Here is a 23539-nt window from a genome sequence, read left to right as displayed (position 1 = left end):
TAGTACAGTTCATCGGAGTTCATTCCGTAACTTCAAAGGGATCTAAAATGACTTGTTATGATTACAAGTGCAGGTTCTACAAATTTGGAGACTTAAATGCCTCTGGATTCTGAGCTATGAATTTAACACGCTAAAGTTCAAGATTACCAAAGAATCTTCTGTCCCTATCTCTATCTTGTCTGTTATTGCAATTTTTAACACTACAACTAGAGACCATGTCGATGAGTGCAGATTTCGCGTGTTGCCTTCTCGCGAGTTCCGCCGGAATGCCTGAGGCAAGGTTGGACAACTCTGCACACGACTGTGTGACGTCATCGCGTCAGAGCTCATTAAGCTCAAATTTCGTGAAATTGTAAGGAATAGGGTTAGACGGGTGTATGCAAAAAATTACATTCCTAACGGTAGTCAAACGGAAGATATTAGCTTTTAACGCTTTTACAAACCGAGCCAGGGGACGAAACCAACTGACAGATTCCTATGTTTGTGGGAATTCCCGCACCCAGAATCCGAGTTACTTCCCTTCGAGTGCTTGGCCATGTCACGGCATTGTGCGCTGCATGCATTCGTGAGCAAGACCGTTTATGCTCACAGCAGTGTGATTGGCAATGCATATCTGAATGTATTATCATTTTTGCAAACCGACAGAGATAACATGTGCATTGAAAGTACAACTTTCTGCAAGTTTTCCCGTGCAACTGTTTTCTGGTGGTCATATCAAATTGTTTAAATCGACTTGCATTCTTCGTGATCAGTTATCACAACAGAAATTGAAATGAGGAATTTGATTAGTTGTGTGTGTGTGTGTGTGTGTGTGTGTGTGTGTGTGTGTGTGTGTGTGTGTGTGTGTGTGTGTATGTGCGGGGTGTGTGTGTGTGAGTGTGTTCGTATGTACATGTGTGCGTGCGTTCTTGGATGCTTGTGTCTGCGTGTCAGTATGTGTATTAATGAGTTATTGTGTGTGTCTTCGCGTGTGTGCGCATGCTTTGATTTTTTCCAAGTCTTTCGTCTACGTTTGTGTGTCCTGTTTTGTTTACGTGTGCGTATGTTTTTGTTTTCGTTACTGATTTTTGGCTCATTGAGGCCTCTCAGTTCTCTACCTCTCATCAACCCCCTCCCCCCCCCACCCCTGCTCCTCATTGCTCCCAGTCGTTCAGAAGAAACACGTTTTTAGCCCCGCCTTGAATGCAACACACAAAAGAGCACATGTACACTACAATAGCACGGCAGTCCAGCCCGCTCTTGGTAATAATTATGGGGTGGGACATGGATTTTTGATCTAGGCTTCATGTAAATCTCAAACACCATAGAGTCCTTCATAACGACCGATTTTTGAAGAATTATTCCGTAAATAAACAAATGAATAGTGACGTCATTTGAACTACACAGTCTATAATGTGGTGGGTTGTGGACGACCCACTTTTGAATTAAAGAAGGCATTTTACTTTGTTTATTTCTATTTGGATGGCGTGGGTTGTGTAGAAGGATACTTTTTATGTTGAATATTTCTCTCTAGAAAGTATGGGCCGTGCTGCGACTTCTGTCTTGTGTGTGGCGCATGTTATATGTCAAAGCAGCACCGCCCTGATATGGCCCTTCGTGGTCGGCTGGGCGTTAAGCAAACAAACAAACAAACAGAGAGCACCCTGGCTGGTCATCAGGTATTTGTGTAAAAGCCTGGAAATATCTGAGAAGGTGAACCGAACTTTTTACGTGGAAAAGAGTGTGCCTTAAAGGGATTATATCTAACAAGAAAACTGTCTCAAATCGCCCCAAGGTTGTAATTGTGTGACCACACACCAGGAATACCTTAAAATAAACGTTTGAGCGCTGAGTTACTCAAAATAAAAACGGCTGTGTTTAGAGTGGGCATCCCAGACTGTAATTCTCATTGTGACGTTCTTTGAGCGAGTCATAATTTTCGTCCTACCTTTTGATCCTGAGTATTTCATGCGCTGTTCCTAGAGATATTGATTTAAAATAGTGCCAAGAGCTACAGAGTTCGTTTGGGGAGTTGAATAGATGACAATACACACGAGGAAGGTCTTAGAAATAGCGTTTGAGCGTTCTATTTTTCAAATCTTAATGCTGTGTTTGGTAGTTATTGCAGACCTTGATATTCTTCAACCGACATTCTGTTTGTTTCTGTTCTACGAAACGTTTTAGCGCTTTATGGGACGGAATTTGCATGCGTAAGCTAGACTGTAGATTTGACTTCCTCAATCCAACGGTCTTGCTCTGCTTTGACGAATGGGTATGTATGAAAACTAAATAAATAATGATGACGACCGAAAGTGCAGACCCCTGACAGGAGAGCTGGGCGATGCAAACCGCTCGCTGATTAAAATTCATTCAATTATTTGGCATAGATTCGGAGCGGTTTTGAGCAAATCATTGCAGGTGTTTCTAAATTACAGTACAGAGAATGTCCCTTGAACTTTTTAAGGTCCAGATCGTCAGAAAACTTTCCAAAATGGCGCCTTCGGTATATATGTTACAGTTAATCTGTGAAACCAGGGAATACGTGTATTAACTAAACTATTTTAGGTAATACATGAATTAACTGTTTTTTTCCGTCAGTTAATTCATGTATTACCTAGTTAATACACGTATTCCCTGGTTTCACAGATTAACTGTAACATATATACTATCTTTAAAATAAAAACCGATTTAATACAAAAAAAGACATAATTTGCGTTTGATCATCAAAATATTTGATGGCTCTGAAAAATGCCCCCCCCCCTCCCCCCCTTTCTGAGAAATAAACCCGAACGGAAACAAATTTCTTCGTTATAATTGTATAACTTTTTTGAGGCCATGCATTAAATCTTATTTTTCTCTCTCTCTTTTTCCTATCTCCTCTTTATTTACCTTTTTAAAAAAAAATTGTTGGCAGTGAGTGTCTTCTGAAAGGACAAGCTGTAGAGTATTGATCTCGAGAGAGCTGTGTACTTTCTTTTGTAAGTTGTGCCGCGGCATTCAAAGATATATGGCTATACGTGAATTCTTTTTATATTGGCATTATTCAATCTTCAAACGCGGGCATAAAGGAAATGTCATTAGCCCGGACATCTTGGCTGCATCAAACAAAATTGAAATTCTCTTTTTTGTGCAACCAAAAATTGTAACAGCTAAAATATAATTATAAACATGCGTGCATTTGTCAGTTCTCTTTTTTTCCTAGTTCATTTGTTTCTCGTTCTCCGGTTTTCTCTCTCTGGGCGACCATACCTCTTTCTTCTATCCATAATGAATGAATTACACGCTTTCCACGCAGGTCTGCCTGTTTCATAATTGAAAGAGTTGCATCCCCTTAGATAGCTCGTTCATCTACGTCAAGACAGGACAAAATATTACTCATCATTCGTTATTAACGTTTCAAACGAGCTGTACGAGTCATATTACTGCCATACGAGCCATTTTATTGCCATAAGAGTCATATTATTGCCATACAAGCCATTTTATTGCCATAAGAGTCATATTATTACCATACAAGCCATTTTATTGCCATAAGAGTCAAATTATTGCCATACGAGCCATAGTATTACAATACGAGCCATTTTATTGTCATACGGGTCATACTATTGCCACGCGAGCCATATCAATGCCATACGAGCCATATTGTTGTCGTTCGAGCTACGATCAGATGGGGTATTACGCTTACATCCCGCAAACAAAACAGAATCTTTACTCAGCGATCTATTGAAAAGAAGACTGTTGGGAATACAGACTGTATGTATTTCCAACTAATTGACGGTCTGTTTCTTGCGCAAGCTTACACAAGTCAATACTCAGAATGTGCCAAGTCGCCATAAAGAGAGACCACAATCGCCTGTGCGCATGTGTTTTTCTTCTTGCACATAAGACTGACAAAGACAAAACTAGCACCTTATGTTACATTACAGTAATATAATATTAACATTGTTTTATTACGAATGCCTACACACGTATAAATTCTCATCTTCGTCTCTTTTCTCCCCCCACCTCTCTCCCCTAACCCAAACCCCCAACCCCATCCGTCTCTGTCAACAACCACACCTGCAAACACCTAGAAAACTAACAAGTCGCGTAAGGCGAAATTACTACATTTAGTCAAGCTGTGGAACTCACAAAATGAAACTGAACGCACTGCATTTTTTCAGAATGACCGTAGTCCGCCGCTTGTGCATAACGGAGTGAAACTGACGAGCCTGTTCAGCGCGGTAGTGGTTTCGCTGTGCTGCATATAGGCTTAGCACGCTTTTCTGTACCTCTCTTCGTTTTAACTTTCTGAGCGTGTTTTTAATCCAAACATATCATATCTATATGTTTTTGGAATCAGGAACCGACAAGGAATAAGATGAAATTGTTTTTAAATCGATTTCGGAAATTTAATTTTGATCATAATTTTTATATTTTTAATTTTCAGAGGTTGTTTTTAATCCAAATATAACATATTTATATGATTTTGGAATCAGGAAATGATGTAAAATAAGATGAACGTAAATTTGGATCGTTTTATATAAAAAAAAAATTATTACAATTTTCAGATTTTTAATGACTAAAGTCATTAATTAATTTTTAAGCCACCAAGCTGAAATGCAATACCGAAGTCCGGCCTTCCTCGAAGATTACTTTACACAAATTTCAATCAATTTGATTGAAAAATGAGGGTGTGACAGTGCCGCCTCAACTTTTACAAAAAGCCGGATATGACGTCATCAAAAGTATTTATCGAAAAAAAGAAAAAAACGTCCGGCGATATCATTCCCAGGAACTCTCATGTCAAATTTAATAAAGATCGGTCCAGTAGTTTAGTCTGAATCGCTCTACACACACACACGCACAGACAGACACACACACACACATAGAGAATACTACATGGCTTGCTGTGTCGTACCAGATTTACACGAGTTGTTTTTTTAAATATTGAACTGCGAGCGAAAGCGAGCTGTTCACTATTTGAAAAAGCAACGAGTGTAAATCTGGTACGGAACAGCAAGCCATGTAGTATTCTGTTTATCCTACATACTGTACTTACGTGTATTTTACTGAAAATGTCCTGCATTCGAGGCAGCTAAATTGAAGACGCTTGTTTTAGAACCTCGATCTCTTCTAAAGCCTCGTGCAATCTATTACGTCAAAGCAAAGAAACGTCACTCTGAAAGTGTGGCGTGACGTGTTAGTTCTAAAGATTCATCGAGGGTAATTAGCGAGCGCAATTTGTGTTTCTATAATGACGTTTGTCTCGGTGACTTTGGCATCATAAGCAGTGGAAAAACAGGTCCCTGCCAGACTTGCTTGACATGACCTCATTTACATGATATACACACGTGTGATTTGAACGATTATTATCTCACGGGTGTCTCTCTCACGTATGTAGGATAAACACACATACACCACGACCCTCGTCTCGATTCCCCCCTCTACGTTAAAACGAAAATCGCCGTGTATTGCCCGGCAACGTGAGAGACGAGAAGAAAAGAGCTTTCAGAATCAACCGCCCCACCTATTGTTCCACTCTCTGCCCCGCACGTAAAGTGTTGGGAGGAAGTTTTTGAAGAGCACATCGCTCGTCAAATACTTCCACTTTGAGGAGGATAGTGCCGCTCGGTTGGACAAATATTGACACATCCCGCGCCATACTTTTTTCTCCATGACACCTTGCATTATCGTTGCGGACAGCGCCCTGCTTTTTCCTCATAGTCAAGGTCGTTCGTTTCCAAGGCATATTTGTCTTTCCTTGTCACAGGAGCGTGTATCAAAATGTCTAGCCGGGGGCTATGATTAAATGATTAAGCGATTTAATCATTGCCGTATTTAGATCGTAGTTCTAAACATGTCATTCATTTAATTGACCGTAATATCAATCGTTTGGAAAATTGGGTCGCTTCATCCCAGTGGAAAGCTAGCAGCTACAAGCGTCGTGCTACCAAGGCGTGTGCTTGTGTTTAGGTGTAATTCAGTCACCTGTTCGTCTGGCGTAATTGCCCGAGGTCCTTTACATGCCACGGCGGTGACACGGACTGGAACACAGTTATCTTAGTTATTACACATATTGGATTTGAACATGTGACCCGAGGACCACAAGGCAAGTCAGTGCTCTGCCAACTGAGCTACCAGCCCTCTCCCCCTCCACCCCCCCCCTCCTCAACGGTACTGCAACAGTGGGTTTTAGGGTACGCTGCTTCGTTCCACTGGCCACCCGACAGGGTAGTTTGATACAAGCACCTGTGTTCCTTGTTCAGGTCTGTGTTGTTTGCCTTCCCGCAAAGGACACAAGCAGGGAAATAGTTCAGGTGCACTTTTGGGCAGTGTCGGCGCTCTCCGGCGATTTATATCGGACCAAGAGAACGCAAGCAAAAACAAGTCGCGTAAGGCGAAAATACAATATTTAGTCAAGTAGCTGTCGAACTCACAGAATGAAACTGAACGCAATGTAATTTTTCAGCAAGACCGTATACTCGTAGCATCGTCAGTCCACCGCTCATGGCAAAGGCAGTGAAATTGACAAGAAGAGCGGGGTAGTAGTTGCGCTAAGAAGGATAGCACGCTTTTCTGTACCTCTCTTTGTTTTAACTTTCTGAGCGTGTTTTTAATCCAAACATATCATATCTATATGTTTTTGGAATCAGGAACCGACAAGGAATAAGATGAAAGTGTTTTTAAATTGATTTGGACAATTTAATTTTGATAATAATTTTTATATATTTAATTTTCAGAGCTTGTTTTTAATCCAAATATAACATATTTATATGTTTTTGGAATCAGCAAATGATGGAAAATAAGATAAACGTAAATTGGGATCGTTTTATAAATTTTTATTTTTTTTTACAATTTTCAGATTTTTAATGACCAAAGTCATTAATTAATTTTTAAGCCACCAAGCTGAAATGCAATACCGAACCCCGGGCTTCGTCGAAGATTACTTGACCAAAATTTCAACCAATTTGGTTTAAAAATGAGGGCGTGACAGTGCCGCCTCAACTTTCACGAAAAGCCGGATATGACGTCATCAAAGACATTTATCAAAAAAATGAAAAAAATGTTCGGGGATTTCATACCCAGGAACTCTCATGTCAAATTTCATAAAGATCGGTCCAGTAGTTTAGTCTGAATCGCTCTACACACACACACACAGACAGACACACACACACACACACACACACACACACACACACACACACATACACCACGACCCTCGTCTCGATTCCCCCCTCTACGTTAAAATATTTAGTCAAAACTTGACTAAATATAATGAGTTCAAATGCACTTGTCCACAGTGTTGACTTTTCATGACGATTTAATCCGCACACGGAGTCCTTGCAACGCTGGGTTGTACTGCAAGCTCCTAAGGGCGGAATAATTCCAAACAACGCCCCTAGTTACGCAAGGTTACTCATCCTTGCCTGCTGGGAACGAGATGCGGTACCACAAGGGACTGGGCACGAACATCAGCTTATAGCTTCCACATTGTGTTATTCATCTTTTGTTTGTCTTCTTATGTCAGTGCTTAAAGGGATACAGTTGATCTGACCGTTTGAGGGGGGTTTCTGGCGCATTTGACAAATCTGAAGAATATGGGGAATCTTGAGCATTGCCATTACTGTTACTTAATCTAGACGCACACGGCACGATTTGCTCCAAAACGTACCACGTATGGTAATCAGTTAAATTAAAGTGAGTAAATGAGCTTCTCGGCGGTGCTAAAAACAAAACGAGTCCAGAGGCGCTGCCTGGTGGCAAGATACATGGCGCCTTCTATGACGTGACGCTCCCAGTAAAATAACAGCAACACGTACACAAACGCCAGCTTGCATCAAGGGAAGTAACCAAACCCACCCCTCACTAGGAGTGCCTTTTCTTTGACTTTATTACGATATTTAATGAAGCTTCAAATACACTTGCTTTTGCTAAGTAAAGTCAGTCCTCCTGCGCGGTAGCACTTTTTTGTGACGCAGAATCTTATAATTTTAGATTCCATACTTTCTTACCATTCTGACGAAGGCAGTTTATCTGCCGAAATATTGATCCAAAAAAGTACCTGACCTGGTTACTGGCGTGTCTTCTTTTTATTTAAATGCAGAATTTTATAGTATAACTTTGGAAGCGATCTGAGTGCTTTTTTTCTTAAATAATATGCCTTTAACGCAAGCTTGAAACTAGGTCATATCAGTTCCCTCTTTATCTTCACTGCGCTGGCTGCAAAATCCCTCCAGCGGGAGGTGTTTTTAGACAGGCCGGGCACTGGTTTTCCCTTGACTGATATGCACTTTTCCACGTTTTACGGCGAGGCGTATCCAGAGGCCTAGCTACACCAAAGTGTATCCCAACCTTCTGTTTCCGAGCCCACAATAAGTCTAAACAAAGCCCCTAGTTACACCAGGTTTCATCCCAGTAGTCGCTGTTGTCTGGTAAACACAGCGCAACAATCAGCTGGACACAAATATTGGCGTCTCACGTGAACACCGGATTTTATGTCTGCTGATTGTCTTTGTTCTTCCGTACCGAACGCAAGCATTGACGTAAAACTCCAAGGACAAACACCACTGATGAGTTCATGTGCACTTTTACGTGAGTGAAAGTGCAGCTCAAGATCGTTTTGAAAGAGATGTTTAGAAATAACTGGGCGTTTATATTGGCTATGGACGGGTTGTGTCCCTTCGAAACAGTGAGGTAAACACACGCCGTTACGCGTTGACGAATGAGGCAAAGGTTTACAGTGTCACGGTGAATAATGAGCTCCTATAATATGTGCATGTTATGTAGCGTCCGCTTCATAAAATGCCGTTTCCTTTCGAAAATATGAACATGGAAGCATACTGTTGACTGCCCTCATGATCTCTGGCCTGCGGGGACACGTAACTAACCACGTATTGTTGGGAGCGGCCGCTATATTTCCACTAACCTTGGTACCAGGCCCATGTGTATTTTGTCGCTCGAAATGTCTAAAAAAAATAAGTTAGAAGAACGAATCTGTTTTTGGATTTTGTTCAGTTCGATGAAAGTGTGAACAAAATTATTCCGTCCAAACATTCCACTATTACGGGGATTTGTATTTAACTGAGTCACCGACGAATTATCCTGGATGACAAAAGCACGGGAACTCTGAATCTAGTACATAATGCGTCTTCACTTAATCTTGTTTAAAGGCCCACTCCGTCTCGTGAAAACCGTCTCAGAGCTGACCAGGCTTTTACATGGTGTTAGACTGAAAATCCGCTCTACCAAAATTCCACACAATGAGAGCTTGCTGTGGTGAATTTTGATGAATTAATTTATGAAAAAGGCACCGGTGCCTTTTACGAATTAATTCTTTGAAAAAATACCGCTGTGCACAGGAATCACCAAGGTTGTTCATTTTTTTGGGTGTGTGACCAAGTGGAGGGAGCAAAAGCCTGGCTAAATCTGAGACGGTGAGGAGAACTGTTTTCACGAGGCGGAGTGGGCCTTTAACAACCTTGTCACACTTTCACATTTCAAATAGACGATTTTCGGAAATAACGCCGTCGGGTTTGTATGGGTTGTGAAAAAGTGAATACCCTTGGCCTTGCTTTTTTCTGGGACAAACAAATTCACACATAGTGCTCATGTCCAACCGTTTCAGAAACACTCCTCGCTAGTGATCGGCCTCTCCAATGTTTGTCCTAGTAAAAGCAAAGGTACGTATTCAATCTTTCACAAACCATACAAAACCGACAGAGTTATTTTCGGACTTCTTCTATTGTGTCAGTGAACAGATTTTGTACTGCAGACATCTGCCGGGGAAAAATGAGAGAATGTTCTGGCTCTTTTCAGAACGCTTTAATCTTGTGATTCGAAAGGATATTACAATGCTAAATATGGTGCACGGACCTTCATGAAGAATCGGGTTAATGCGCATGTAAGCCAACTCGGTCTCTTTGAAGTTATATTATACAACTCATCTCGTCTGATACCACGAAATGTACAAGAGGGTATAATCCCTCAAAAGGTGTGTGTGGTTTTTTTATCTTACTTTTTCTTGTGTCTATGGCTGTTTTCATAGTAGCCTAAATTTGTCAACTCATCTTACCTCGAACAGTGAGATCCACAGAACGTAGATTACACACATACGAACGGAAAAACTCGGAAAGCCACTGATACCCGTGCTCAGACTCGCGTGTAATATTGGAAGTTAAACTTGATCTTTTTACCCTGGGCAGAGTGAGCCCGGTTAGCTCCATTCACGCCGTAGACGGTGGCACGCCTAGTTTTTTCCACCGCAGGAACAACACCCAATTCGTTCCCCCGCAAGACGAACAACATGGTAGGTGTCTCCAAATCAATGCCTTAAAATAGTAGATAACCAGACTTTCTAGTATTGAAGTTTATATCATACTGTTCTGTACTTTATTTTGCATTGGATCAGCTAGTTGTCTTACCATTTACACTCTCGTGTACTACATAAGAGAAGAAATGTCATCAAGACAAGTCAGAAATACTGTCTCCCACGTTAAAAATGTTGAAATAACACAAAGCACGGTCAACAGAAGGGCTTAAATCTTTTTGCTGGTCAAAGTCAAACTACTTGTGGATACTGCTCTTCATTTTTAAGAGGAGAATCGTTTGTACTTGAAGGATTGTGCTTTTTAACAAAGCAGAATTATAAAACAAAAACAAAAAGCACTCAACTCTCTGTCTCTTGTTTCTTTTTTTGTGGTCATAAACAAAACAAACCTGATTAACTGCGTGTCATATAAAACTGTCGAGCACACTTATTCTTGAATGTTATGGAAATTAAAAGAAGTTGTTCCTCTGCAAGTGTGTGAATGTAGGCATTATAGTAGCCTATATGTGTTATACAAAGAACAAATGTTTATTTTTGAATGTTTTATGTATGTTTTATTACGGACACAAAAGCTCAGCAATGCAATTTCTCTTTTAGAGATTAATAAAGTTATTGTATTGTATTGTATTGTATATGCAGTTTCCATCTTGTTGAGCCCGACGCCTATGCCTGGCAAGACCAGAGCGATGCTTATACCGCTTCATGCACGCATTGCATAAATAAGCGTAGCCAGTAGAGTGGGTGATTTGGTGGTCACGAAGATACTTTCTTCTCATGAACGACTTTTGACAGGTTTGGCATTAAAACCCCGGCTTTTCACCCAGACATATATGCTTGTCCAGACTGCGTTTGTGTGCGTTCGATTTTTTGCAAACACCACACTGGAAAGGTTTGGTGCCTGCATGCTTGTTCATATGAGACTGGTAATCTACCTGTCGACCAAACCTCTTGTCACAAACTATGCATACAAAACGAGATTCGTTGCCATATTTCTCACGTTTGTGATTGTCCAATGTTCGCTTGTGTTTGTATGCTGATCCGCATTCGTCACACAAATGGAGGAGACCAACCTTCTTCAGTGTAGAAGTCTGTAAAGGGACTGTCTCACCTATAGTCACCTCACTACTGATGTCTAGGTAGCTGTCGATTACTTCCCCAGACACCTCCCCGGCAGATAGCGTGTGGTCGCTGGTCTCCATCTGTCAAATAAAAACGCTTCAAACGGGTCAGTTTTGCTGTGCATGATGTGCTTTTTCAGCGCGCATGTGCGGGGGGGCGTAGTAGGCACTTCGGCAAAAATGCGGGGGACCTTATCTGGTGTCTGCGGGGGACCTTACCCACTGAGAATCGAGTACCACAAAATAACGCTAGATTAGAGCAGCGTATCCACGATGCTGGTGCCCAAAAACGCGCATACAAGGCTGCAAGGTATCGAAGATTAAACTGTGAGTATTAAAATAGTGCTTTAAATAGTAATTCTAGGTTAATTTGTACGAAATTGAGACCTCTCTGTATAATATTCACGGACTTCGGCAGAAAATCGAACGCCACTGTTCACGAGTACACAACAAGACATAAGTTACATATTGTAATGGATGGCCCTATTAGTATTATCCAGAAACTTTAACCTGAACATTAGTGGATCTAACTTTTGCACTGAGAAACATGTGATACAGATCTAAAGGTGTTCTTCATTGACACAAGTGAAAGACTGGGAGACTTGTGGACAAATGTTACGATATTAACTGTGTTAGGTTGTACTCACCAGAAAATCACTGCACAGTTCGTAGCAGGAAACTTTCGCTGACTAGTTTATGTAGTTTTTATTCGGAATCGTGTGCGTATCGATCGCATTCTTATGAGACGAACACAATGGAACGTAATCTTCTCTTCGATGACGCCATTTTAGATGACGTGTTATTCGAGATCTCATCGAAGAAGAACGATAAAAGAATATTGTATTATGAAATGTGCATGTGAATATTACTGCATGCATTTTAGAATTGATTCATTATTGATAAGATAATGATTGAGTGAAAGGAAACAGAGATTTGGTTTAGTTAGATAAATTGTTTGTATGTTGTTAGAGGTTACCTAGGGAAACGTAAACAAACACTTTTTGGTCGCTTTGACTTGAGAAGGTGTTATACGAGATCTCATCGATGAGAGAATATTATGTAATGAAATGTGCATGTAAATATGGTTATGCATTTTAGAATTGATTCATTATTGATAGGATAATGATTGAGTGAAAGTAAAATGGAGATTTAGTTCGGTAGGATAGGTTGTTTGAGCATTGTTAGAAGTTACCTAGAGAAACGTAAACAAACATCCTCGATCGCCTTGACTCTAAGACGATCGAGAGTGTCGGTTCGTTGCTAAAGGTACGAAACAAGAAGAAAGGAAGGAGAGACAAGGTATGTTGTTTATGTTGTTAGGACATGTATTGGGGTAACGTAGACAGTCAGGGGAGATCGTTATAGACGATCGAAACGTTAGCGGTAGCTAGCGGTAACAGGTAAACAAACAAGAAAGGGAATAAATAGAGAAGGGAAAGCAGAAATCGGGGCTTAGCTTATGAAGTTTTCTAGTCGCTAGTTCCTAGTGGTTGTTCTAGTTGTTCCGGGCTTATGCGGGTTCCTGGTTGATGAAGTTCCTAGCAATTGTTCCAGCAATTTGGTTCTTTTGGCTGAGCGAGGGGGTTCTAGTATTCTTCTTCGAGACTGGATGAGGAAGGATATAATATTGAGTTAGAGAACACTAGGTTCTAAACTACATGAAGGGATAGCAGTCTACAAGAAGAAAGTGGGGCTATCCGACAGGAGAAATCGGGGCGGCTTCTTCGAGACTGGACTAGGAAGGGATAGCAGTCTACAAGAAGAAAGTGGGGCTATCCGACAGGAGAAATCGGGGCGGCTTCTTCGAGACTGGACTAGGAAGGGATAGCAGTCTACAAGAAGAAAGTGGGGCTATCTGACAGGAGAAATCGGGGCGGCTTCTTCGAGACTGGACTAGGAAGGGATAGCAGTCTACAAGAAGAAAGTGGGGCTATCCGACAGGAGAAATCGGGGCAGCTTCTTCGAGACTGGACTAGGAAGGATATAATATTGAGTTGAGAATATTAGGTTCTAAGCTACATAAAGAGATCGCAGTCTACAGTAAAGAAGATAGTCCAGAACAAGGTCATCATATGTCATGCCTATTTTTATATGTGAATGAATGATGCACTGATATATTGAAGTTCGATACGAATTTGTTCAGATGAATAAATCTGAACATTGAAACCTGGAACAATTTGTGTTTGCTTTATTCTTCATTAACATTCACACACACAACAATCAACAACCAGAGCCAACAACAGCTCGCGCGCCCATCCCGTTACAATGGTGTCAGAAGTGGGATTTGTGATTCTTTTGTGAAAGACACATTTCTTGGAAATAACCCTGCAGTGGATTCATGGATTAAAGTGTGTGTGTGAAAAAAAAAAAAAATGGAAATAACCCTGCTGATTCACGGATTATTATCTTCATGTGCTGATTCACGGATTATTATCTTCATGTGCTGATTCACGGATTATTATCTTCATGTGATTATTCACGGATTAAAATCTTCATGTGATTGTGACAACGTGCAACAAGAGAGAAAGAACAGGAACTGAAGAAACTAGACAACGTGCAACAAGAAGAAAGAAGAGGAACCGAAGAAATTAGAAGAAGCATAGTAGCCTGGAGGTGATTTTTATAAACTTTATTGACTTTTGATACATGTTTTATACAGAGCTGTAGCGGATATCGTGGAAGAAGAGGATTTTACAAGAAGGAGATGTCTTTTGACTTTTATACCAGATGAAGAATGACTTTTCTTCAAAAGTGACTTTTTACGGAGATTCTGCTTGGATTGGACTTGATTGATTTCTGCAAAAGAAGAAAAGAAAGTATTAACAATGATGAATCCTGAACAATTCTATGAACAGTATCTACGTGATGAAGAAACTGAGGGAGCAGAATTTCCGATGGGAGGAAATAGTCATAATTCTACTGGAGGTGTTCAAGAACTAACAGTAACAGACAAGACATACAAAGGATCAAGTAGAAGAGGTCTACAAATGAAACCACAACTTTTCGATGGGAGTGATGACTTTGAGACATACTTAGATCAGTTTGAATGTATTGCTGATTTAGGTGGTTGGACACTGAGAGAAAGAACACTCACTCTTGGAGCCTGTTTGAAAGGACAAGCTAGAAGATTCTACGCTGGACTAGCACCTCATGAGAAAAGAGAATATGCCAGTCTTATATTTCAACTGCGACAGAGATTCGGCACAGCATCCAGACATGGGGTGTACTGGACCACACAGTTTGAAAACAGAAAAAGACTACCAAATGAAGGATTGGCAGACTTTTCTGATGAACTTCTTCTACTTGCACAAAGGGCATATCCAAATGTTGGGTCATCAACTCAACATCAACTTGCACTACAGCAATGGTATAAAAATATGAGTCCAGACATAAAATGGCGATGTTTGGAGAGAAACTGTCAAACCATTCGTGAAGCTGAAGAGGTGGCTGACATGTATGAAGCTATCATGGTACCACAGAAAAAGAAAATCTTCATGGTCAACGGAGAAGAATCAACGATGATAAATTCTTCACCGGAGACAACTGATCGAAATCGTCAACAACAAAAGGGAGACAGACGGTGCTGGACATGTAATGAGACTACACATTTGTCCAGAAACTGCAGACAGAGAACACAGTTTTGCACATGTTGTAAACGCTCTGACCACAGTTTGAAAGACTGTAATTTGTACAGGAAGTGCAAAGAACAGGAACAATTTGAAACTCGACCAACCCACAACGGACGTTCTCAACAGAGAAGAGAGGGAAACGAGAACCGCCGATTTTAAAGGGTCGAGAATCGGTAAATCGACGAAGACCCAACATGAAGAAAGAAGAAATTACGAAACAGGAAAACAGAGAGGATACTCAACCGAGTCAACACTACGTGAAGAAAGAAGAAATTACGAAACAGGAAAACAAAGAGAAAGAAGATAAAACACAAGAAGATGTTCCAAGAAGAATTGGTGTATCGGGATCAAAAATTAGTGATACTGACAATGGAATGTATACTTCTGTATTGGTAGAGAACCAAGAAAAAGTCAACTTTCTAGTTGATTGTGGAAGCACTACAACTCTTCTTTCTACGTCAGTTTTTGATAAACTTAACAAAAACAGTATTTCACCTCTTCAAATGTCTACTCCATTAGTTGCTGTGAATGGTCAAGCAATTAAGCAACAGGGATCAGCAGTGTTTAAAATCACGTTGGGACAAAGCACATTTGAACATGTGATTATAGTCTGTGACATTCCAGTTGATGGCATTCTAGGACAAGACTTTCTTCTAAAACATTGCTGTCAAATCGACTTCAAAAAGTTGAAAATACAACTTCAAAATGACACACTTTCCTGTTGTATTGGAAGACATGAAATGATTGGCCAAATTCAAGCAACTTCTACAACAAATCTACCTGCACATACTGTGAGATGGATTTCAGTGCAAATACCAGAGAGAGAACACTTGAATCAACTGCTGTACATGGAACCACTTTCTACAATTGTACACAACAGAGGTATTGTTCTACTACCAGCATTGACACAAAGCAAAGTCAACCTTGTTGCAAAAATAGTGAACACTACCGACAAAGATGTGATATTGTACCCAAATCAACAACTTGGAAGATGTGAATCGGTGTATGAGCAGCAACCAGAAGAGGTGAGATCTACAAACATTACAAAAGAAGATAACAGAAGTGATCAGATTCCTGAACATCTACAAGACCTGTTGAAAAGAAGTACAGAACATTTAGAACCTCATCAAGTACAGAGTTTGAAACAGCTGTTGATACGATATCAAGACGTTTTCGCCACATCTTCTGATGACATGGGTTTGACAGATAAAGTTACTCATGAAATCAATACAAGAGAAGCAAGGCCAGTCAAACTACCACCCCGGCAACAACCTTTGGCATTAGCGAAAGCAGAAAAAGAAGAAGTAGAGAAGATGCTGAAAAGAAATGTCATTGAACCATCAAACAGCAGTTGGTCATCTCCAGTTACTCTCATCAGGAAGAAAGATGGAACAATACGATTCTGTGTGGACTATAGACGTCTAAACGACATAACGGTGTCAGATGCCTATCCTCTCCCAAGAATCGACACCTGTCTTGATGCGTTAGCTGGAAACCATTGGTTCTCAACAGTTGATCTACAAAGTGGATTCTGGCAGATTCCTATGGATGAACAGTCTAAAAAGAAAACTGCATTTGCTACCAAGATGGGACTTTTCCACTTCAATGTCTTACCTTTCGGTCTGTCAAACTCGCCAGCTACATTTGAAAGACTCATGGAAAACGTACTCAGAGGCCTACAATGGGAAGAATGTTTGCTGTTTGTAGATGACACTATCGTTCCAAGCAAAACCTTTGAAGAAGGAGTTGAAAGACTGGGACACGTGCTACAAAGATTTCAAGAGGCAAAGTTGAAACTCAAGCCGTCAAAATGTAACTTGTTTCAAAAGGAAATTCAGTTCCTTGGACATGTTGTCAGTGAAAATGGAGTGAAAACTGATCCAGAGAAGATCAAAGCAGTGGATGAATGGCCTACACCAAAATCGACAAAAGAAGTTCGAAGTTTCATTGGTCTCTGTGGCTATTATCGTCGATACGTTCGAGATTTTGCCAAAATTGCAAAACCATTACATCAAGCCTGCGAGAAAAATCGGCATTTTGAATGGACTTCAGATTGTCAAGATTCTTTCAAAACACTGAAAGAAAAACTTACTACAGCACCGATTTTGGCATATCCACTACCTGACTCAGATTTCATTTTGGACACTGATGCTAGTGACACAGCTGTGGGAGCAGTACTTTCTCAAATACAAGAAGGCCAAGAAAAAGTCATTGCCTACATGAGTAAAGCTCATGGGAAAGCTGAACAAAACTATTGTGTGACCAGAAAAGAATTACTAGCAGTAGTGGAAGCACTGAAGAAATTTCATCACTACCTGTATGGACAGAAGGTAACCATACGAACTGATAACGCTGCAGTGAGTTGGATGAAAAATCTGAAGAATCCTAGCGGTCAAACAGCAAGATGGTTACAGGAACTGGGAACATATGATCTGAATGTTGTTCATCGTGCTGGGTTGAAACATTCCAATGCAGATGCTTTGAGCAGAAAACCCTGTACATCATGCCTGAGACAACAACAAAGAGATCAAGAAACAATGAAAGAAGAAAACTTTGTTGCATGTACTTTGACACAACGGAGAACCAAGAATGATGAACTAAGACCAACAGCAGTTCAATTCTCTTTCTCTGACATCCTCAGTTCCGAAGACAAGTCAACAGCAGTTCAATTCTCTTTCTCTGATATCCTCAGTTCTGCAAGCAAGCAAGTTAAGCAAGAAAACCCCAACATAGCTATGATTGTGGAAGATGAACAGAAACCGTCATGCAGTAAAACTCTAGACTCATCATCAAGTACAGAAAAACCTGATTTTGAAGTCAGATTTCATCCATTATCTTTGGACGGATGGAATGCAGAAGAACTTAGCCAAGCTCAACTTGAAGATCAAGATATTGAACCACTTCTATCTGCGAAGATGAAATCAAAGGAGCGACCAAAATGGGCAGATCTCTCTACAAAACGTTCTCAGGCAAAAACACTTTGGGCTCAGTGGGACAGACTATGTATAGTAGATGGTATTCTCTGCAGAAAGCGTCTTGAGAATGATAAAGATACAGGACTACAAATGATCGTACCTGAGTCAAAGCAAGAAGATGTTATGAAGAATCATCACGACGTTCCCACCGCTGGTCATCTTGGATCTGAAAAGACAGGAGAGAGAATAAAACAGTCATATTATTGGCCAGCCATGGATGATTGTATCAAACGCTACTGTGTACAATGTGATAAGTGTGCTGCTCGAAAATCTCATCAAAAACATGTTCCACTTGGACATTGTGGAGTTGGTGAACCTCTGGAACGGGTGAATCTAGACATATGTGGACCTTTTCCCAAAACAGTGATGGGAAACACACACATTTTGGTCATCACAGATCAATTCACACGATGGACAGAAGCAATACCAATTCCAAATCAAGAAGCAAAGACGGTAGCACAAGCCTTCATAACCCATTTCGCAAGCAGATTTGGGTATCCACTAACACTATACACTGATCAGGGCACAAACTTTGAATCAGTGTTATTCAAGGAAATGTGTAATCTAGTGGGGATAAACAAGACCAGATCTACAAGCATGCGGCCTCAAGCAAATGGAATTGTAGAACGATTCAACAGAACACTGGCTGCTATGTTAACAGCGTACTGCGAAAACAACCAGAAAAGCTGGGATATCTACTTACCTCTGCTGGCCTCAGCATACAGATCGTCGGTTCACTGCAGTACAGGTATAACTCCAAATCGAATGATGCTGGGACGTGAGGCGAGACTACCGATGTCACTGGTGTTTGGACGACCCGGAGCTGAAGAAGAAGATGTTTCCCCAGATGTCTACACTGCAAACCTGGAACAGACATTTCAAAAAGTATATGAACATGCGCGGAAACATTTAAAGAAAAGTGCAGTGCATCAAGAGAAGTACTACAACATGAAAACCAGAAAACGTGAACTGAGTGTAGGACAATTAGTCTGGTTGTTCAACCCTGTCAGGAAGATAGGTGTGTGTACTAAAATGACGTCAAAATGGAAAGGACCGTATATCATCACCAACAAGATTGATGATTTGACATACCTTATTAAAACTAGACCCAAGAAAGATTCAAAGGCGTATCACATTGACAGACTGTTACCTTATAAAGGAAAGAATGTGCCGACGTGGATGAAGAAGTGGAGATTGAACTGTTCGTAACTTCGCCTTGTTTTTCTGGAACATAACGATGACATTGTGCAAAAGATAGTCATTCATAAACAGTATTTTCATATATGTCTTTCGTAGGGACTGTGTTAGTTAGTATGATGGAGCGTAACTCAAGGTAAATTGAGGCTGGTTTCGAGACATATATTAGGTATTCCAAAGTGATTTTCAATTTTTAAATAACCCATATGAAACTTAGTTAAACAAATAGAGTTTTTCATTCTGAGCACAGGAATACTTTTTTTTTAAGGTGGGCTGGAAAAAAAAAAAGTTATGATTTTTTTCCGTATTTTTGGACTCTGAAAATTTTTCGCACATCATTCTTCCGCACATTCAACCATGCCTCAAGCACACAAATCAAATCACATGAGTCAAAAAATGAGTTTATGAATAGTTTATATACTTTTCAGATTGATAATGCAAAATACATTGACAGGAAATACATCGTAATAGAGATACAGAGCTTCAAAAATGGCACAAAATAGCAAAATAAGCCCTCTGCTACTCCCAACAACTGGGCAAGAGTCCATTTTCTAACTCTTTCATCTCTAAATCATAATATGCATTTTCATTGTAATACATTTTCTAGGAAGAGCAGGATATGATATCTAAGCCTAATTTTTTTCAACTCTATCTGACAACTGGTTAGTACGATATCTTTGATCAAAAATGCCAAAAGTGCTGTTTTGTCAAGTCGAGAAAAATGGCGACTAAGTGGTCATTTGTGGTCTGCCATAACTTTCTTGCTTTAAAAGTTACAAAGCTGTTTTTGGTATCCATTTGTTCAGCATTAAAAGCTCTTAATAAGTGATACACACTTGGATTTCTACATGCTTAATAAAAACATAGCAATGTCTTGAAAAAACAGATATTTTGTACATAACGTGAATTTTGGCTTCTTCAAAATGTTTTTATCTGGTTCAATGTTTAAGATAATGCAAGTACCTTATACCAAAATGATCAGTTTTTAATAAACTGTCAGAACAGCAAACAAGACAATGAACGTCTTTTCTTCCCTTGAGACCATAACTGTTTTTTATCTGAGGTAAAAAAAAAAAAACATTAAAAAAAATTTTTTTTTTTTTTTACGAAAAAAGTATGTCTTGATTAGCTTACTCTGTCATGCTTGCAAGTTAACTTTGTAAAAGCTCAATTTTCTGCCTCAGTTTTGAAGATTATTGTTGCACAGCAATTTTTTCTGCCGTCAGTGATAAAGCTTCCTCTTTTAAAATGTTTAGTTCTTGCTCAAGAATATTTTTTTAGCACAAGATCTCCTTGGTGGGTAGCTTTGAAATTTGCACTTCTTCTTTAGAGTTTGGAGTTTCTCACTCCTGATAAGCTTTTCTTCGCATTTCTGTTCTCTTGCTGTAGTTTCTTGACTAAAATTGGCATGCACTTGTTTGAGAAGTCCAGTTTTTCTTTAGCATTAGTCAAATCAGCAAAGTCCTTAGTTTGCCAAGTGGTAGTCAGATTTGCACCACCTACAATATACTCCAAATGTTCAAGCTTTCTTTTTCTGCCTTTTCTTTCCCTTCCTGTAGTATGTTGTGGTATTCCAGCGTAACCATTGTAGCAGCTGAATGTTGAACTTGCAGACTGCTAATGCTATGCTGGTTTTCTTCCCTACTGTCAAGTATTCCTGCTGGTTCAACTGTGCTGTGATGGACTAACTTCTCTTGCTCCTGGTTTGAGCTGTCCAAATTCTTGTTGGAAACACTTCTTCCTTGGCAACTGTTTGACTGCACACTAAATTCATGAACCAAAAACTTCCCAAGTTCTTCAGGGCGCCTATCTTTAGCTTTGCTTAAGATTTTGTACTGCATCATACTTTTCTCTTCAGACTTAGCAATCTGTGATCTAGAACATTTCAATCCCCTCCCCTAACACATTCAGAAGCAAAATCATGTTTTACATGTTCTTTCTTTCTAAATTGTTCAAGTGCAATCACAATCTGGTTTGTCAGTCGGATACCTGTTCCTAAAAATTGAGAACATGAATGCACATTTGACCAGTCAATGCCAACATCATCAAGTTCTTTGTTTATTATGTTCACATAAGAGGTCTCTTTCAAGAATGTAGCATCAGCTGAAGAAACGGCAATGTTGTTGAAGGATTTTTCAGTCTTCTGGATCAGTGCCTTCACACGTTCTGGATATGAAGAGTCACAAAGCAGCCGACTGAACCAAACAGATACCTGCACACAAACACATAATATACACTGCTTACTTTTTTTCTTAGCTACAGAGAGAGAGAGAGAGAGAGAGAGAGAGAGATGGATGGATGGATGGATGGATTGTTTATCTAGCAAGGCAATAGCCCCATATGAAGGGGTGTGTTTGTTTGTTTGCTAAACGCCCAGCCGACCACGAAGGGCCATATCAGGGCGGTGCTGTTTTGACATATAACGTGCGCCACACACAAGACAGAAGTCGCAGCACAGGCTTCATGTCTCACCCAGTCACATTATTCTGACACCGGACCAACCAGTCCTAGCACTAACCCCATAATGCCAGATGCCAGGCGGAGCAGCCACTAGATTGCCAATTTTAAAGTCTTAGGTATGACCCGGCCGGGGTTAGAACCCACAACCTCCTGATCACGGGGCTGACTCCTTACCACTAGGCATGTGTGTGAAATGAAATAAAAAGTATACATACAATAAGTATACATGCAGAACATCAAACGTGACAGACCATAAAATATCAGATTATTAACATAATATAGCAGAACAATATGAATACATAGAATATGCAGAGAGAGAGAGAAAGAGAGAGAGAGAATGTAAGTTGCAACACTTATTTAGAAAAATGAATGTCAAAAGAAGCTAATACTAAACAGTGCCATCATATACTGAAGGTAAAACGTCTTTTTTTTCCATCTGTATTTTTCCATTTGAATGCTTACACTGTATGGCCTTGCTCCCAGCAAATCAGTCCCCGGAGCTTCAGTTAAAGCTTGATGAACACCTGCCATCAAGTTAGTCAGGAACTGAGGAAGGCTTGGTCTTCTCCATCTGCCAGTCATTAAAAATGTCTCCTTTAGTTTCTGGAACCGATCATCTGAGATTGAGAAGGGAAAAGTTGGAGGGCATTAGCACAGTTAAGAATTACCATTTCAAGAAGTGAACACAATATGATTGTATGGTGGTATGTGATGTTTTATTACACGCATTTATATGTCTCACTAACGCATACTCCAACAACACATACATACTCGAAGAAGGAAAGTTTATAAAAAAAAAAAAAAAAATGTGCATGAAAAGTTCAATGTCCATTGCAAGTCAACCACATTTTCAAGGAACTTTGTTACAACAGTGAAATAAAAAAAGAAGTGAACACAATAGTTAGAAAAGAAAACGGAATTATTTGACGTAAAAAAAGCGAAGTTGTTTGCACATCGTAAAATGTAAACAAGGAGATAAGGGAGATCACCCAGAAGACGACTATCGAGCACGCATGCAAAAAAGCTAATTTCTAGTAATTCTCTTTGTTAATGATTCAAATCAATGAACAGATTGTTAAAAATGTGTTTCAAGACTTTATTCCTTGAGTCATAATGCTTTATTTTCCTCACTGTAAAAATACAGCATGCCGAGAAGTTCACTACTCACACTTTCACAAACACTGTACTTCGTCTGCTATCAACTCGGTTCGTTCATCCCCCGTGGTTTTATAAATAAGCAAATATATCTTAAAGAATTGAAAGAGAACACATTGTAAGGCATATATGCTTACCTTCTAGATAATCTGGATCGAATGGTTCCTCAAAGTTTGGGTGCAAAATCGATTTTTCGCGACCGTGACGTGCCATCGCTTGGTCTTCGGCAAACGCCGCCATTACACGGCGTAATCGACAACGAGAAAAACGGGTTGCCTCGTTTTCGGTTCTCGGGCAAGCAAGCCGTTGGTTGCATCAGTATGAAAATAAGACCAGGTGAAAGTTCAAACTCCGACCTTGCCATTCGCATTCATAAAACCGGATATTGTTTGTTCTGAGATGGCAAAATTTTCGAGCGAAGTTTTAAACTGAATAATAGTACTCTTAAACGGAAGCCAATCAAAATAATATTGATATCATCGGGAAGTTTAATCTTTCCTCTTCATGTCTATAGTAGCGGGTTGTTGCTAACTTTAATGGCTTATCTGCCCGAGCGGAGTTTTCCCGGTTGGGGTCAAAACAACGCAGCAAAAACTTCGTTCTGACGTCAGAAAATCACAACTTAGTAACCATTTTCACACGCGTATTTCAAATGTTAGATTTTGAATCTAATACTTTATTTTTGTTTTAAAGTAACTATGAAGAATCAATTATCATCTT

The 23539-nt window shown here is 40.0% G+C and overlaps 1 protein-coding gene and 2 long non-coding RNA genes across 3 annotated transcripts in view; 1 reads left to right on the top strand and 2 right to left on the bottom strand.

Annotated features, from left to right (window-relative positions):
• LOC138964152 (RNA helicase Mov10l1-like) overlaps positions 1 to 23539 on the top strand; it is a 269101-nt gene that overhangs the window by 154025 nt on the left and 91537 nt on the right. The gene's annotated exons all lie outside the window — the stretch shown is intronic.
• On the bottom strand, positions 14018 to 19312 carry LOC138964149 (uncharacterized). The gene is made up of 4 exons (XR_011455031.1): positions 19158 to 19312; positions 18711 to 18871; positions 18108 to 18173; positions 14018 to 14199 (listed from the first exon to the last, which is right to left on the bottom strand). It is a non-coding gene; the product is annotated as an uncharacterized lncRNA (long non-coding RNA).
• LOC138964150 (uncharacterized) lies at positions 19602 to 22897 on the bottom strand. Its single transcript, XR_011455032.1, has 2 exons — positions 22127 to 22897; positions 19602 to 21416 (listed from the first exon to the last, which is right to left on the bottom strand). It is a non-coding gene; the product is annotated as an uncharacterized lncRNA (long non-coding RNA).

The sequence above is a fragment of the Littorina saxatilis genome, linkage group LG4 (genome assembly GCF_037325665.1).
Source record: "Littorina saxatilis isolate snail1 linkage group LG4, US_GU_Lsax_2.0, whole genome shotgun sequence".
NCBI lineage: Eukaryota > Metazoa > Mollusca > Gastropoda > Littorinimorpha > Littorinidae > Littorina > Littorina saxatilis.
Note: the sequence above shows the minus strand (reverse complement) of the source record. Positions and strands in the feature narration are given on the sequence as shown.